Here is a 13,331-nt window from a genome sequence, read left to right on the forward strand (position 1 = left end):
AAGATTTGCTACATTTCGGTCTCGGTGGGAATCGAACCCTGGCCTCCGTGAACGCTTCCTCAACGCCACGGTGGCTCCACGGTTATGGCTGCCTAAAAGTGTGCCTAGTGCGTGCACACGTCACGTCGCAGCCATCTGGCCGTCTGAAGGTGTGGCCTAGCGCGTGCGTCATTGGGCACGTGATGGCACATCCTATAGACGGCGCCCGGCCATGAGTTTACACCAAGCGAGCGTTCACGGTGTTCCGGGGCCTTCAAACGGTACCATGCTTTCGTATTCTCACATGTAAGCAGTCTTAAGTGCCTCTGCCGAATTTTTCGCGCCAATAAGCAAGGACGTTTATCGTCCTCCTCCACATCATTTTCCTCTTTGATAATTGAAGCTTCGAGATTACAGTATTACTAGCATGTATAGCCTAATCTATCCGATTGTCCCAATTTGTCACTACTAATGTGTCTCACTACTCATCTACCAGAATATCAGAACCTGCCACCATAGCTTTATGACCTGTATGCCATCCTATATCATTATGCGATGGTTGTGCTTCTGCTGTGCAATATTTATGAAGGTTCTAATATTTTAAGGTTACCTACCATACACTTCAAAAGCGGTAGTACCTTTTTGAACATTGAGTGAAACTGAAATATTATATAAACCTTATCATTTCTAAGTGACATGTGCTAGTTATTCTCTGATTAAAGCAAAGCAAAACGAATGCAAATGCGTGAATAGTGGCGCACAGGTGTTATTTATCGGTGTGTCAAAAATTGAGTGGCTATGAAGCGCACTTAGGTGATAACCATGGCAATACGGCTAACCATCGATAACATAACCTATTCTAATAGTATAACCTATTCTCCAAGTATAATACCAAGCAAGAAATTGAAACAAAGCTCTCGTTTCGATAATTTAAGTAAGTTGGGAAAAGCAAACCAAAACGTTGTAACTACCGATACCTCTTTCATCCCTAATGTTTTGGTCAGCTTGATAAGGCATAACATACCTCACTAAAACCTTCATACGCTAGCCTAAATAATAATGATGCAAGCTTCGCTTTGCTATGTGCTTGTAGGCGCTATGCAAAGGGTTTCAATCATTGAAAAAGCTTTTATCGACCCTTTAGATAAGTGCCTTGACTCAGACCGTAAGCGGCCTCTTTCTCCCAAAATTTGGATTTATTCGCCGAGCAGAATAAGAAAACAGTTTAGATTTCCAATGGGCACCAATTAGTATAAACTCGAAGGGACCTGGAAAATTTCTTTGTCTTGTTAGAAGTATGGCTCGACAAACGTAATCGACAACATTCGGAAACTACTATTCCTATCGTACCAAAATATCAATGACTAAATTAATTAGTGAAACAGTAATAAAATAAATAGCGGATTTCAAGAGAGACATCCATAGCACCTACAGGATGGAAAGTATCGCTTGATTCGCTCCTGCTTAAGCAATTGACTAAATATTTATTGTCGGTGCAGTGCGACGGTTTCTGCTGCCACAAAAGCTGACAAATCCCGTGCATTGCGTAACCTAGCGTATTATTTCGTGTTCTCATATTATTGCAAAAGATGCACAATTGCATCATGGTGTACGCCGCTGGTTCATTTAGGGATTCAGCATTGTTAATTCTGCATGTATCTGCTTGAACAATTGCTTCGAGGAGCGCCTTAAATTTTAAAGAGAATACTTTTATTTGCCTCTTTCAAGCATTTGGACTGGACAAGGAAAACGTTCAATCGGTCGGTCGTTCGTTCGTTCATTCGTTCGTTCACTCGTTCGTTCGTTCGGTCGGTCGGTCGTTCGTTCGTTCCTTCGTTCGTTCGTTCATCCGTTCGTTCGTTCGTTCGTTCGTTCGTTCGTTCGTTCGTTCGTTCGTTCGTTCGTTCGTTCGTTCGTTCGTTCGTTCGTTCGTTCGGTCGGTCGGTCGGTCGGTCGGTCGTTCGTTCGTTCGTTCGTTCGTTCGTTCGTTCGTTCGTTCGTTCGTTCGTTCGTCCGTCCGTCCGTCCGTCCGTCCGTCCGTCCGTTCGTTCGTTCGTTCGTTCGTTCGTTCGTTCGTTCGTTCGTTCGTTCGGTCGGTCGGTCGGTCGGTCGGTCGGTCGGTCGGTCGGTCGGTCGGTCGGTCGTTCGTTCGTTCGTTCGTTCGTCCGTCCGTCCGTTCGTTCGTTCGTTCGTTCGTTCGTTCGTTCGTTCGTTCGTTCGTTCGTTCGTTCGTTCGTTCGTTCGTTCGTTCGTTCGTTCGGTCGGTCGGTCGGTCGGTCGTTCGTTCGTTCGTTCGTTCGTTCGTTCGTTCGTTCGTTCGTTCGTTCGTTCGTTCGTTCGTTCGTTCGTTCGTTCGTTCGTTCGTTCGTTCGTTCGTTCGTTCGGTCGGTCGGTCAGCCGGCCGGCCGGCCGGCCGGTCGGTCGGTCGGTCGTTCGTTCGTTCGTTCGTTCGTTCGTTCGTTCGTTCGTTCGTTCGTTCGTTCGTTCGTTCGTTCGTTCGTTCGTTCGTTCGTTCGTTCGTTCAGGCTACTCTACTGCATCGACAATCATCGCCGATGGTTCTTGCACAATTTTTTTATTTAGCCAGAGGCCTTCAGGTTTCCAGATTTCCAGGTACTCGTCGGCGCTGTAATGGTTGTTTATGTCCAAACAGCACTTGCATTTCGTGTAGCTAGCATACCGCATTCTCCAAGTACGCCGATCAAAGGGGGTATTCTGTAAGAGTCCACCTAGCGGTCTGTCCATTTCGGCCGCTGCTGATTGGCTAGGGCCGCTCATCTCCTCCTCTCTCGTACAGCTGCATCCAATCAGCAGCAGCCGAAATGGACAGTCCACTGGGTAGACTCTTAGATAATACCTCCCCCACCCCCCTCCAGGGCCTCTTGCTGAGCCCAGCACAGCAGCGCCAGTGGCAGCTGCGGATGTTCGGCTCAACCGAAATATTTATTCCCGTTAAGTGTTTTTTATTGCGATAGCAGTTATATGGGGCTCCAGGCGCATTTCTGCCGTCGCCGTTGGCGTCTCTATCCGTGTCGCCGTGAGGTTTCGTATGAGGAAAAGCGTGTGAGGGCCAGCCGGCGAACGCGGTTCTATCTCGCGTGCTCGAGCGAGGAACGCGGCCCCGATGCGGCCCCCCTCCCGTGACGCGCAAGGAAGGGGGGGTGAGGGGAGGAAGGAGGGGCATTCTTCTCCGGTGGCTGCTATGGTGCCTCGATTTCCTCCTCGCCCGCCGCTCCATACAGAGTGGACACAACCACGGCGTCTACTACATCGTTGGCCACGCAAATCGCGGACGCCGTAGTAGACGCCTTTGGCGGACGGCGTGGGGACGCGTTGCCAGCACTCGGATGTCTTGGCAGCGGTCTGCGACGTGGCTAAAGTGCGCGTCCGCGCGGGCCTCATCTTCAAAACAATATGCGATGTTTGTAGAGTGCCCGTAGCACCGACACCTTCGTATGCATTGTGCTTTCGACGTTTCGTTCACGTTGAAGCGACATATGCAGGGAGATCAATTGGCTTGTGGCTGCTGCCGCGACTCCTAACTCCAGTGTTTTCACAGAAAGTTCCGGCTCTCATCAAGCGAAATGTGTTTACCTGTGCGCGTTCGAAACCATGCTGAAGAAACTGGCTGTGGCTTAGCTAAGGTTAAGCCCAGGATGTGAAGCATACTAGCCTTTATTTTAAAGCGACAGCGTTAAGGAGCTCGTGTCGCAGAAAAGCCGGTGTCGTCGGCGTCGGCTCAGGCGTGCGGCGCTTGCTCAGGCGCACATTTCGTTGTCGCGCCGAGCGCTGCGTTGCTCGACGCTCACCGCGTCCGATGCGGGGCGCGTAGTCGCTGCGCCGTAGCAAAGCCACCTAGAAACAGTCTCTGTAGCACGCCGCAACCTTCGCTTCCATTCCAACGAGCAGCTCTGTCTCCAGGAGGCATCTCACCTCGTGAGTGTCTCGCAGAGGCAAGCGCAGCTGCTTATATACCGCCGCGACGCCGCGAGCGACGGCGCGAGTTGGAGCCCCGTTTCTCCTCTGTCGTGACGTCACGGTGTCACGTGGTATTGAAGGCGACACCGCCGCGCCTGAGGAGCTGGGTTGTGCTCTAGTAATATGCTTCGCATAAAATTTAGTTAAACCACGTTAACGGGTTAGTTGGTTTGAATAGACAACAGAATGTATGAGTTTGAAGGACGTAGAAAGCAGAAGACACACAAAGACAGCGCTGCATCTGTGTCTACTTTCGTCTACGTCCTCATTGAGTCACGCTTACATATTTTGTCATTGTTAATGTAATTAGTAAGCAAATGTTCACAAGTTTATAAGGCAAATAAAACTGCTATCCTAACTTCGTACAGCTGTCTGCCAATTTGCTGTCGCAATCAGTGCTTCGCCTTTGGCGGAACTGCGAATTTTTTTCTTAAGTTGCGTCTGGGGTAAACCAGATAATTGTTTGCCCATTGTCTCTCATAACCTAAAACACAGCTTGACTGGTTCAATGGAGCAACGCCTCACATTTGTATACAGATTGATCCAATCCAACGTATTTCATTCACTCCAAAACTTCTTAGACAAACTTATTAGCTGATGTCGGACGCTTCGGTTTCTGTGGTGAGTTTATAAAGAAACAAGAAAAAAAAGAAACAGAGGAAGATAAAGAGAGCAAGTAAACACGAGATGGCAGAGCAACATATAAAGAGAAAGACGATGCCGGAAAATATGAAGGTGGTCGAACAAAAATAAATGAATACGTAGACGATGAAGAAGCGGAAAATGCACGTGGATCCACGTGGCCAAGGGTTTTGCGTGATTTCACTATCACCTTTGTGTCCTTTATGCAATGAGAGTGAATGTCTGCAACACTTGTTCAGTACATACTCTGGGTCTACTATTCGAAGAAAAATATTTTTAGGAGAACGCTCCCAAAGCCTTGGCTTGAATTTGGCCCTTCCAGTAATTTTTTCCTTCGGGGCTACTGTACTGGGGGCAGCCACAGGAACGTTTGTGAAGCCCTCTGCATCTTTCTGCGTGAGACAAGCTAAAATTCTGCATGCATGCATGCATGCTGAATGCATGCTATAGCATGCATGCTATATGCATGCTAAAATTCTTTTTAATACTTATTATGGTCGCGAAAATTCGATCACAAATATCTGTAACAATAGACACTTTAAATCCCATTTACAAGATTCCTATTCTATTTCACCTACTTTATTATAAAAAATTAATAAGAGTTTTTTCACCACCCGAATAATGGCCGATCCCCAGAGTGGATTGCACAGTTTCACTAGGGAACGAAAACTAAGGAGCAAGAACAAGAACGACAAAAAGGACATGTAACAGTAAAGAGTAGCCCAGCTACGCTCTGCGACGACGAGCAGGAGAAGGAACTGGAGGCGGGACGTGACAGACGGTTCATGGAGACGACGGTAATAGAGTGGAGGCTGGTGCTTCAGCTGCCGCGGCTACGACCCGTGAGGTGAGCGGGCGCCCCACCGGAGACGTCAGCTACAGGCTGACGGCGCCATTTCCGGGAGTCGCTGCTGCTACGGTCCGCAGGCTACCGGAGTCGGGTCGCCAATTCAGGCGCCTCGGTCGCCCCCATCGTCGTGACCGTCTGGCCAGATCAACCGTGGGCCAGGCGGCAAGGACAGCGTCGTCGAATCCACGAAGCATTGGAGGTCCCAACCACTTTTCGTCAGAAAGAGCGACGGCGAAGAGACGCGGCAATGCCGGAGAACTCGATGTAGATATTTCTAACTTCGTCGTGTGTGACGATTTTAGTGAATGTGTAGAATTAACTCGAGCTGTGGATTGCTTGTTTTCAGTTGTTTTCACTGACTTTCCTTCTACTTTTAAGGTTTCTCTTACACGCGCGACTTTTTCCTGTCGGTCTTTAGTTTGCCGAATTTTGTGACAGTTCTGTATTTGCACGCTGGATTACATTAAGTATTATGTAATGGTTTTACGCTTTTCGTTGTACTTCTAGTGATCTCTTCTAGCCGGCAACATGCGATGAGAAGCATTTGTATTCTTTGCCATGTCCTGACAAATTTGAGTGTATACGCGTTAAACAATGCTTTAACAAATAGCTTCATGCCTGCGAGTAAGATACAGAGAGATTTCTACTCTAGAGGGGCGCATACTACAAGACAGGCACATTTCGAGCATAAGCATTTTCTTGAGAGAAATAATCCTATCTTATAGGATGCCGGTTCAGCAGGAGGCTGCATCCGAGTGGTTTTCGGCTTCAAACAGGAAGGCGAAGTCGCTGGAGTACTGAACATAGTTTTGTCGTGCTTCGAACATTTTCTCTTTATCAGCTAACCGACACTACCATTGCGTTGTACGAGGACTCGAAAGTAGATCACAGATAAACAGGACTCAATACACTCCAATTCTGTGCCACAGCTGCACGGACCGACATTAAACAATAATTTTTATCCCTTGCTGTTTATCCAGGTTGGAGACAAAGACCTCCTTCTCTGATGACGCATGATACATATTGCAGCGTTAACGAATACCTTAAATATGTGACCAGGCGTGATAACGCAATGGATTGTCCAAAACATAATAGGAACGATTGAAATAATGTAGCCTTTTCCTTAGCTTTCTCGGCGCACCAAAATGCGTCGCCGTAACTTCATCACCCAGAAGGGTCCGAGCAGCAATACTCCTTCTGTATTACTCACAGTGAAGTAGCCACGTAAAAGATGAACTGTAGCGTTGTTTACTACAGTTTGAACGTGTTTCAAGCTTAGCACTAGCTGTGGCATCATGATCTCTGCAATGCGAGGCAACGTCCGACGAATGAAACTGATAGAACTACCCGATCACTGCTAAAACATTTGCTGAAAGATGAATGCGCTTGCCACTTTAATTTTGATGTGTCTATTAGTTATGACGGGCCCTTTTGAAAACAAAATGACATCCCCTTACGCTCTATGTGTATGGAATGCAGAAACCTCACAAACGTTACAATGCCGCAGGATATCTTATTCGGCTGATCACTTCAGCCTGCATACCTCCACTGGAAGTTCCAAATAACTTGAAGTTTTTTTGTGTGTATGAGTGTGTGTTAGTGTTTGCTTGAGCTGAGCAGCCGAGAGGAGCTATTAAAAAGGTCTCGGTACGACGGACGCTTGTGGTGACATGCTTAGTGAATGTCGTCTCGTCGGCCGCCGGTGGCCAAGAATGGCATGGCAAACAGGGACGGGCGAGTAGATGATGTCATTTTCAGAGGGTCATCACTGCTTGTGTTTTGTGCCCTTCATCAGGAATACAATATGCGAGAACAGCCACGGTGACTTGTAATAGGCCCCTTCGTAGAAGCGTTCACAGAATGACAATATGCGACATTATCGGAACAGCGAAGCAAGCTCAATACGTATCGAGTGCGAAATCGAAATCGATGAAGAGGTGTTGACGTGACTTAAACAGCCGAGCTGCAGTTTCACCACCAGCACAGCAGAGCTTGCGAACAGGTCAAGGACGCGAATGTCCGAAGGTTATTCAATCAGACCAGTGCGCCTTGGACACCCTTTTTGCACGAAGCTTCATCCTCGTAGTGCTCGTTAAAAGGGCGCCGCTTGACAACCTCATTATCCGCACTCTTAGCTTCGCATAACTGTGAAGCAGAACTTTCTGTCTGCTCGGTACCTGTCTTCCGCTCTGTGGTCACGAGATTTCAGACAGCGTTCAATTCAGCCGTCTTGTCTTGTCTTTTTTTTTAATTGTTGTTGCTATTGTTGCTTTCCTGTGCTTTCTCCGCGCCATTAACTGGCCCTCAGCCGTGTAAGGTCCTTCTCGTCAAACTAATATAAACGCTAATGCTGTCTGGCATAAAAAAAAGTTCGACGGATGCTACGTTTACATATCTGGGGGTTCATCGTTAAGCGTACCTTTTTTTCATGCTTTCACACATGACAAAGCAAACGCTAGGCGCGTCTAATACTAATGACCAAAACGTTTCTACAAAGTGACGCAGAATAATCGTAACATTACGCGCTTCTGTGTACCCCACCTCTTGAACACGTGACTTCGAGGATCATTCAAGGCAACATCTGTTATTTGTGTGATTTGTTGCCTTAATCTACGAATTGAAGTTTACAGAAATAATAAAACACACAAACTGAATGTCTGCGTGCTTTTTGTTTTTCCTGTAGCACTGAATTATACCGCTAACCTTGCGTCCTTCTGAACAGCGCGCAAAATTGTGCGCTTCGCGAAACGAGACAATCACGACAGTTGTTCGCACAACGCCATCAGCGAAAGTGCACAGCACTGCAAAAAAAAGAAGAAAATAACACGAGGAGAAAAAAGAATGAAGGCGGGGCCTGTGGCGCATGCTTCACGCATCCTCGAGGTCCGGTATGTGAGAACGCAGGGAAGGAATTTCGCTTGCGGAGGCTGGACGGGGAGGGTGGAGAGAGTGTCTCGCGTGGCAGTGGAGCTCACCTGCTAAAATCACGGGTTCACGGCAATGAAATGTTTATACCTCGGCTATTAAATAGCTGATTTGAAAGATTTTTTGCGGCAGAACGTTTCCTTGAAGACGCGTATCAACTTCCAGCCTATATCCAAAATTTGCTATGGGGCCAGGTGAGGGGCCCATTAATACAAAACATCTCATGACTTCAAAAGACCCAAAGAAATTGAAGAGTGCTAATTATACTAGTCCACAAAAAGAGAGGCGTTAAAGCATGGAATGCTGCAGTGGTGGAGGCGACCAAAATATCTTATCGGAGCCCGGAACATTCTCGCTGTTGCCTCCGTTATGAAGCGACCGCGCTAAATATTATGAGTGCCTATCACTTTCCTACATGCTTTCTCCCAACAACCTACAATGGCGTAAGGCGGAGCAGTTTACATCTACAGTTACTTGACCTTCGCTTTGAAGCAACGTCCTAATAGTTTCCTTTAATGTGGAAGAGCTGTCGGCAGGTGGAAGGGTTGAAATTGGGCCAATATAGACGCGCACAAAGCAAGTTTTCTGATGCAGGAAGAATTTTTTTTTTCACAGAATAATTTGATAATTGACACTTCAAACGACTTCAGTTGCTACAGCGAAGCTGTTAAAGACTACTTTCCCCACTAGCGTGTCCGCATGTAGAAAAAAGTATCATCATCAGGAATGGCTCCAGCGTCGTCGCTGCCGCCCCTCGGCGCTACCGCGCAACCGCGCAAACGCGCCTTCACGTTCCCAGAATACGCCTAGGACCTTGATCACGACACTCTCCCCATGTTCGTCTTCAACGCCAACCTTGTCACGCAAGATGTGCTTCCGCAAGTATCTGAATTTGAAGCCCACTAGTACATTTTATGATTGTTTCAGAAAATATCCTGCGTGCTTGGTGACCTTATCATGGGGCTTCCGAATGCGGGTGCAGCTGCACCCGCATTCGGAAGCCCCATGATAAGGTCGCCAAAGTAAAAGGGCCTTTCCCAGCAAAGAAAGTCTCCCGATATCGCTCTCACAAATGGCAAGGTTGTGGTGAATGGTGGCTGCCAGCAAAAAAGGACTTGACGAGGCTCGAAATGGGACCTTCACGCCACCACAGATGAAGATAGGTGTACCTCTGGGAGCAACTGGTCAATCCAGAGCGTCCATGGTGGAATGGTTTCATGATATATATAATGAAATTCGTGGCAGCCGGTGGCCCCTGGGGCGCATATCAAGTAGCATGCATAGAACCACATTTTTAGAGTGCATTATCTCGCGGTGGGCTCATAAAAAAAGCGAGACACATATCGGCACATAAAAATTTGGTAACTCGCTAACAAAGACTGTCTTCAAAGAACCATGGCTAGCCTAACTGTCGAAGGTAAATATGGCGACATGGTGCAGCTGGTCTATTTTAACTCAACCCTCAATTTAGTTGCACCCTCGCGTGAGCAGGATACATACGAATATCTGCGCAATTGTCTACAAATATTCACGGATGATCGCGAGTGGCAAGAGCTGATACTACAAGTATATTTACAGATTAGTGAAAAAATCATGCATCATGGCGAGGGCACGTACTATTTATTGGCTGCAGTTATCTTTCAGGCCCTGCCCAAAAGTAATCTTGTTAAAAAAATTCATTGCTATACAGCGAGCTACCAAGTGTGTATAGTTTTGGTTATACGTTGGTGAGAGTGACGCCAGAAAATTCTTTGGGTTGGCAAGTGCTTCCAATGTTTCATATCACGTATGACACTTTCTGAACGAACATGGTACGTTAAAGCATTTTAAGTTGCATAGTATAATAATATAGTGTAAATATTTGCACTATCTCACTTATGCACATTCATCTAGGTCGATTTGGAAGAAAAAGTGTGTGCGGCCAATATGGCAAGGAGTACCGCAAAGCAGACTTTGCGGCGCTCCTTGACAAAGAGTGTAGTTTTTCGGCACGTGACGTCAACATGAGGCACACGGCGTAATAAGTTGAATATTAGATTAATAAACAAGCGCGTCAGCTAAAACAAATGCCTGGCTCCATTACGGACCCCGTGAAGGTAAGGTGCGATCTGTATTCTTCCGAATACATTTGAGCGAAGAGTATCCTGACCGCACCATCGGCTTTGACATGCCAACTGTAAGGAACATCGCATGTGCCCCATATTAGCAGCCAAAATAGTAGTGCTTCCGAAACATGTTACTGTGGTCAGGGCTGTACGCGAATCTTTCGAGATCTCAACAGCACAATAATGTTCTGCGCATCATAAGGAGCCCGCCGTCGAATAATTAGTTCTTCTGAAACCCGTTGCTCCGTTTGAAGCCATAGGTATGGATTCTGAAATTTCGTACTGTAGGTGAAACACTGTAGCGTAGCAACATCAGAGGGCACAACATACGCATACAGATTCTGACGTAAATTGAAAGAAGGAAGACCAAGGAAGCTGGCAAGCATTGTAGTTAAGCCATCATGGGAATGATGGGTAGCATATGGATTTGTCTTAACTTCATCCTGCTGGCTTACGACCGCTTTGTGGCTTTGTAAATTGGCTATTTGCAGCAAAATTGTCTCGAGTTTTGAAATCCACGAGAAGTAGTAAATGTATAACGTTAAAGCGCAATAAACAATGTCACATGGGCGTGTGAAGCAAGAAGCATAAAGTATAGGGAAATGCATTTATGGAACACCACTCCCACAGTCGCAGTGCCATATTATAAGGTTTACAAGGTTTTATACCGTAGTAGCATTCGTAACCCGTCGCGGAGCGCACGCCATACTGCACTCCAAGACCACTTTTTCCTAACACAAGGCTGCTCGTGCCAGCTCACCCATGGGGTCAAATGTCGGCGCACCCACGCCGTGTGGAGCTTCAAAGCGTCTTTGAAACCCCTTTTTTTGTATTATTAGGTTTAGCAAGAATGAAACGAGCAACAACCATAAAAATACCCGGGACACCTCTTTGTATGTGAGGCAGCTCTTTGCTAGGCGCTAAATATAGTGTCAGAACCTCCCCTAAGATAGCCCAAGCACAAGTTCTCCTCAAGTTCTTAATCTTTTTTTAACAGCGGCTTGCCGTATGTCTTCGACTAAAGTGCGTCTTCGCTGTGCACCTCGCGTAAGGCGGATTCGCTCGAGTTTCCGCAGTGGTAATGCAATTTCCCACCACCTAGTTCAGAAGGGAAATGGGATTACAAGCGGTAATCCTAGACGTCTCAGAGTACATATTCCGAGAACTTGTGCAGTGACCCATTTATCACTGAAGTAAGTACAGAGACCAACAAACGAAAGCAACGTTATTACTAACCAGGTTGCCGGTGTTATCTACCACTCGGCAGGTAAGGGCATAGCGCGTAAGGTTCGACTTTCTATATCTCCCTTAAAAAAAAGGTCACGTCGCCTAAGAAAGCCGCAAGATGGAAAGAGGTGCACTTCCCACGCTTCCAGTGTGACGCACTTTCTTATCTCCTCGTGTGTTCAAAACTAGCGGAGACTTTCCGCTTGGATAACCATCACACGAGTCCCAGGTCCGGCACAAATTTCGAGAGGATTAATTCAGATCTTGGAACTCACTGCTTGCTCGACGGCTCGCAGACGCACAGGTGCCATAGTACTATTAACAACAGACGAAGGTAAGAAAGTATGCGTTTATGTCTGCAAAAAAAATGAAAAAAAAGGTATGCATATAAAGCCGCTTCTGGCACTTCTTTTTATGTGTGTGCGTAGTTATTTGACTTAATTTTATTTCTACTTGCTTCCCAATTTTCTTAGGTGCCAAAAAATTACCCCACAAAGTCAATTGCTACATACTTAGCCTCTCTGCGTCTGTTTGCAGAAAGAATACGAAAGCCACTTAAATTTGGCGGTGAAGTGTACAAAGGGCAAGCAAAAATATAGTCAAAGCAATTTTCGCATCGAGTTATAAAAGTACTCTTCTTGGCTAGTCAGCATCGCCAACTGTTTCTAAAATGTGTGCCATGACAATGTAGTGCCGGATTTTCGCAACGTCACACATGCGGTAAAATTCCTTAGCGGCACTGTAGAATGACTGTAAACCCGTCGCTGCGAATATTGTCTCTCAACACAACATACGTCGTAATTATTGCAAATGCTTCCTTTATTTCTCACTTCGCGCTCACTCTTTTTTTTCTGTCTCATTAACTCTAAGGCAAGATGATGCGCCTATGCAGTTCATGAGCTGAAAGTGCCGGAAATACAGCGTTAAGCAAAGCCAATGCACGCAAGATATTGAAGGTTGTGCTGGCGAGACAAGGTCAGCCCCAAATGGTGTACATGTATCTTCTGGTCTGCGTGAAAGCGACAAGAACTTTCTTTGTACTGTTAGACGAGTTGATAAAAGCAAACATATATGTATAATAATAACGCGATGCTGCCCTCGATAGCTACAGAACGAGTGGGATTTGTCCCTTTCTTGTCATGGCTGTCGTGTTCTAGGATGTTCGTCGCAATTATGGGTATTCTCCTGGCCCTGGTACAGTGACCAACCGCTAATAGCTCATTTTTTATTCAAGGGATCCTGCTCGATTGGTCACGAAAGGAAGCGCGACTGAAAGAGCCTGAACGTACTTGTTTTAATCTAGCGGATCTGCCTGATTGAGGAAGATAAGGCGCGATTATACCGGGCATGTAAGCCCTTCCTTCGATCTGTAGTAACGGGGTGAATGACTGATAATTCGTTTATGGCTAAGACGATATATTCTTCTAGAACCACACAAGGGCTTCCAACGACTACATTAGCCCTATGACACAAAACTATTTCAATTTGTTTTGATTTCAACCTTCTGACGTCCAATTTATGTAAGACGCAAGCATCGGGAGATGACTCGGACGTTGTTTGAACGGGGCACTGATACGGTCTCCTCGTTAAAATGAAGTAACTTTCGTTTGCTTTAAAGCGAATAA

Source organism: Dermacentor albipictus, chromosome 2 (genome assembly GCF_038994185.2).
Source record: "Dermacentor albipictus isolate Rhodes 1998 colony chromosome 2, USDA_Dalb.pri_finalv2, whole genome shotgun sequence".
NCBI classification, from domain to species: Eukaryota; Metazoa; Arthropoda; class Arachnida; order Ixodida; family Ixodidae; genus Dermacentor; species Dermacentor albipictus.